A 5,710-nucleotide genomic window follows, 5' to 3' on the forward strand; every position below is an offset into this window, starting at 1 on the left:
TGTGTGTGTATGGTGAGTATATGTAAGGGGTATGTGTGTATGTATGTGTGTGTATGTGCATGGAAGTGTGTGTTGTGTATGGGGTGTGGGTGTATGTGTGTGGTATGTATGTGTATGGGGTGTATATGTGTGATATGTGTGTGTAGTGTATATGTATATGGGGGTGTGTCTATGTGTGTGTGGTGTGTATGGTATATATATATATATGTGTGCATATGTGTTTAATAAAAGTAGACAGTGACATAGGAACACAAATACCTAAAAGTGATGTGAGCAAGCTTGCATCATTATACCTCCCAAGGTAGAAATAGTGCGGCTATCCATAAACAATAGAAGAAGTAAATACAGCGTGGTGTCCAAGGGATAGAAAATTATCTAATCGTTAATAACAACAAGAAGAACTTGGAGGACCAAGCAGACAGCTCACCAGGTAAAGGTCCTTGCTGCCGGGCTTAACAAACTGAGTTCTATCCCCAGGACCTAACCACATGGTGGAAGGAGAGAAATGAGTCCCTCTGACCTCCATTCACATGCCCCAGCACACATGCCTTAGTGCATATGCCTTAGCACGATCACACACAAACAAAACAAAAACTGAGAGAAATTTTGTCAAAGATCAAGGTGTGTGATGAAATGAGGGTATTATATCAGGTGATCTAAACCAGACAAGAGAGGACACATACTATATGAGTTCCCTAGGGTAGACAGACTCAGAGACAGAAAGTAGGTGGCTATCCACTGAGGGGTGGAGGGAACCAGGATACTGCTTTAGAAGTGAAGCGACTCAATTGAAATATGAAGTTAGCGAGGGGGGTGAAGACAGTAGCTCAGCTGGTGGCACTTGTGGTATGTGTGAAGCCCTGGGTCTAATCCCAGCACTGTATAAGCTAGGCGTGGTAGTACAGGCCTGTAATTTCAGCACTCTGGAGGTAGAAGCAGGGAGACCAGAAGTTCAAGGCCAGTCTGGACTATACGTAAAACCCAGCCTCAGAGAGAAAAGTTACTGAGCTGGAGAGTGTGGTGGGGGATTCAAAAGCTTAGGAGTATATTCAATGCTATTGAACTACAGAATTAGAAATGATCAAAATGGACTTAAAGTAGTTCACTGAAACCATCACGTGGAAAACTCATTCCAGGAGCTAGTGAATGGCTCAGTAGGTAAACGCCTTTGCTACCAAGGCTGATGACCTGAGCTCGTGCTCCAGAACCTACACGATAGAAGTAGAGAAAAGCAACTCCTCCTTTGCCTTCTAGTCTCCCCACACCGTGACCTGCATGTCTATACACGGTCACACACAACAAACACGCAAATGCTAATATGTATATTTATTTACAACACACACACCCCACAACCTCTGGGGCCAGAGTAACAGTTCAATTCCCAGTCCCTACAACACGCAGTTCACAATTGCCTGTAACTCCAGTTCCAAGTGGTGGTGGTGGGGTTGGGGTCTACTGCCTATGACCTTCGAGGGCAACTGCACTTGTGTGCATGTATCTCCCACCACACATATACACGTAATTAAAAATAAAACATGAAAAAAAAATCTCATTGTGATCTCAAAAAGTAACTTAAGAAACCAAGAATGACCCTTTTTACGATGCGGTTTCTCAGCTTCCCTGCCCCGCTTAGTCAGAGGATGCTGACACACATATTCCAGACTCCTTGAACACGCGTTTCCAAAATCTTTGAACCACTCCAGAATCCTGCTTTTATGCAATAAATAAAATAAGGCCCTGCCATTAAAGTCTACAGTTGGAGGGAGAGCAGGTAAAGAGGGATAGCCACAGCTCCACTGTATTGGTCTTTCTGAACTTGCTTGTCACTGCCTGCTCAGAAGTGCTTTCTGGGAGCCATTCTTCATGTTATCCCCTCAGGTTTAACTAGGGAACAGTACTTCAGGGTCTGAGGCCTGACCCACCTAGAAGTTTCTCTCAGTAGTAGGTCAGTTACTGCCACAGGTTTCTTAATCCTTGGGGCCTTAAGATTATTTAATACCTAAATAAGTCTAAGCTCTGCTCCCATCCATAGAGGAGACCAATGTTGTTGCCATTGCCTATTCCTAAACCTTTGCTTTTATGTTATTATCCAAAACCACATCAGCAGAAACCTAGGGTACCGTTGTATAGGCATTGGCCTGACTTCAAACATTAAAAAAAAAAAAAAAGTCAGTGCTAGTTGTACTCTGTGCTAAGAGGGAGGATGAGACCCATAGCCAGTGACAAGAGAAGCCTCTGGAAGAAATGGTAGTTTTTCAGAACAGTGCCTCATTGTTTTGAGACTGGGGGAATCCAATGGTAAGGACCCCAGGGAGACCCCAGGGAAACCCCAGGGAGACCACAGGGAAATAGAAGGGCAAGGACTGAAAGATATCTACAGAGCTTCCACTGATAGGGTCACTCAGATGGGACAGCACAGGGGTACCCAATAAATATGGAGTCAGATCAGGATGTCACAGAAGAAAGCCAGAAAGCTGTTAGGACTTGGATCCTAAAGAGAGATTCATGATGTGACTATTACCAGGGAACTCCTGCAGGCAGCATCAACCACTGCACTGAATTCCCTGCCAGCTCATAAGATGCTTCCCAGATTTGCCGTCCCTTTTCCAAAGGATTCTGTTTTATTAAACTGTGTAGGAGGCTGGAGGGGGGTGGAAAGTAGAAAGAAAAGTTAAGGGTGAATTGCATTTTAATTATTTAATTTAATTTTAGATATAGTCTTTTTCAGTCTTGCGTTATTCCAGTCTATCCTAAATCAGTCAGATCCAGAATGTGTGGGCCCCGATCTTCTGCAAGGATAGAATGTAAACCAACCAACCAACCAACCAACCAACCAACCAACCAACCAACCAACCACAACAGTAGAGTTCCTTGGGGCTGGGTTTGTTGCTCAGTCAGGAGAACAATTGCCTTCCAAGCATGAGGCCCTAAGTTCAGTTCCCAGCACCTAAAATCCAGAAATGTTGGTAGATTCCTGGAGCCAGAAGGATCTAGAGTTCAAGGTTGCCCTAAATAGTCAGTTTGAAGCCAGCCTGGAATACATGAAGCCTAATCTTTAAAAGAAAAAAAAAAAAAGGTTTCCAAGACTTCACAAACATGCACATTTGCAATCCCAGTTCTTGGGGCCTGAGACAAGAAGTTCTCCAGTTTATGGCCAGCCTAGGCTATATAGTGTGGCCTACTTCTTTATTATCTTTCTTTCTTTCTTCTTCTTAGTTTTGGAGACAAGGTTTCATGTAGCTCAGGCTGCCCTTGAACTCCTGATTTCTCTACCCCAACATTTGGCTTGTGTGTGTGTGTGTGTGTATATGTGTGTGTGTATGTGTGTATACACACTTGTTTGGTCATATTTACATTTTACACTCCAACGTGTTCCATACACACTAGAGCAGAAGTCCGCACAACATATTGAAAGGAAATTAGTGTTACCCATGTTTGGGTTCTGGAGAGTTTCAAAAAAGTTCTACTCTGCTTTATTTTTCTTCCTGTTGACATTTCCTGGTAATTCTTCTGGAAATCTGGCCACAGTGCTTAGGCCTAGACCCATCTCAGTAAAGAAGAATGCAAAGTGAAAACTGTGCTTTTTATATTTTTAAAACCTACTTCATCCAGATGATTGACAGCTGATTGAAAGTGTTTATCTGGACCCATTTCCTGTTTCCCAGGTTGGGTCGTGTTCCCAGACAACATGTTGGTCTTCAGCAGTCAAGCATCCCACTAAATTTCAACCATCCAAGGGAGCTGGAGAAAAGTCCATCTGAAACAGGATCTCAGCAGCTCCCTGCCCTTTGCTCATGCTGTGTCGAGCAGGCAAAGAATCCCTAAGGCCCTGGGTTAGAGAACAGCATGACCTGGCCAACTTTGCATTAAAAAAAAAATGACAATGGTAAGAGAAGTATGTAGGGTGGCTCATAGGCATATATAAGTATATAGGAAGTATGTAGGAAACCCGAGGAAAGGAAGGAAAACCAGAAAATCCAAAGAGGAGACTGAGATAGCTGCTACATAGGAGTTTAAAGACTTGTTATCGACTCCCTGGACTAGGCTATTCAGGACAGGATTTCTAGCAAGGCAAACTACTGTGCCAAGAGTGTTAGCTTCACACGTGTCTATCCAGCCACAGCTAGCAATGTGGAGAGGCCTAGAGGGCATATCAGCCTTCCTTCTGCACCCCTAATCCAGGGCTGACACATCTGGGAGTGACACTGTGTCACCCTTGAAGCCCCAGGCTCTTCTTGAACCCATCAGAGTACCAGCTCTGAAATATCATGGGTGAGGGAGGACGGCAGCTGTACTACACGATCAGGACCTGCCTCTGCACAGCAACCTAAATGAACTAGTCCCAGCCATATACACTAGTGTAGAAATCCAGGAAATTCACAATCCCAACGAGGCGAACAGAAAGACGTCCAGAGACCACTGGCCACAGTGTCTTTTGGAAGCCCTCTCACAGATGGGTGTAGGGATAGTGTATGTGCCTAGAGGCCTTTTCCTAACTACGGTTATTCACACTTTGGGAACTCAGCCCGACTGTCAATGACCCCTGGCTCCCCAGGCCTCCTCCATTTCCTGAGCTGGAATTCCCTACAGAAGTTGAGCGATCCAACTTGGATCAAAAAGCTGAACTACAGCAAGAATTCAGGGGCGTGTCGCCCACCGTTCTGGCTCTAGCAGCTGAAACTGCTTAGATGTGCACAGTACTTGGCCAGAGTTGTCGCGTGTGAGGAAGAGAACCACGACTCCTCACGGGGCCATTACTGAATCTCTCCACATGCGCAGGTTCTGGCCTGGCTTTCAGTGACATCGCGGTCTTCGCTAACCTTAACAGCTCTTCGTTTGGCGCCCCTCAGCTCTAATTCAAAGCACTTTTGCTGCGGCGACACCCAGCGAGCCGCCTCTACGCATGCCAGGCCCGCATCTCAGGCTCTGGCTCCTGATCCCATCTCTCTGCTCAGGTACATGGAATGGCACGCACAGCTTGCGCTCACGCTCTTATGCACACACGCACACGCACGGATTCCCCTTCCAACGCCGCCCTCACATGTGCACAAGCCCGCAGATTTCCTTTTGTGCTCGTTTTGCGGGTCTCTGGTTCTCCTCTCCGGTGGCCACTTTCCTCCTGGGTCCCCCTGGCCTGCTTCCTTCCTCTTCTGCCCCTCTGTCCTTGCTGCGCCCTGGGAAAGAAGAGGCAGCCGCGGAGGTGTGACCAGCGCATCCCACGAGGGCTGAGTTATGGGAGAAGGCTGGGACTGCAGGGCTGGCCTCCGGCCTGCGCCCTGTTTGTTTTCCCTTAGCCCCCTGAATGCTAGATTAAGATGTAAAGATTACCCCGGCCGAATAATGCCGGGAGTCAACACTCAAGCAAACAAAAGTGCTTGCACAACTCGCCAACCCCGCTGGGACTCGGGCCGCAGGCTGGGGGAGAGAACGCGCTCCTCGCTGCTAATTACAAATAAATGATGATGTGCTCACTAAGTAATTGATTTAATGACGTTCCTATGAAACTATTAAACTCGGGTGGAGGTCAGGCTGGAGGCGCCCCAGAGCGCCCATTGTGGGCTGTTTAACTCCACCAGGCTCCTCCGAAAGACATCGGGGCTAATAGGTGAAGTCACAGCTGCTCCGGCTGACTTTCTCCGAGCGCCCGGCCGGCCGCGGGCACCCGCGCGTCCTCCTCCTGCCGCGCCCTTGTGTCCCACCGCCCGCGCCC

This window comes from Grammomys surdaster, unplaced genomic scaffold, assembly GCF_004785775.1.
Source record: "Grammomys surdaster isolate TR1022 unplaced genomic scaffold, NIH_TR_1.0 65, whole genome shotgun sequence".
Lineage (NCBI taxonomy): Eukaryota > Metazoa > Chordata > Mammalia > Rodentia > Muridae > Grammomys > Grammomys surdaster.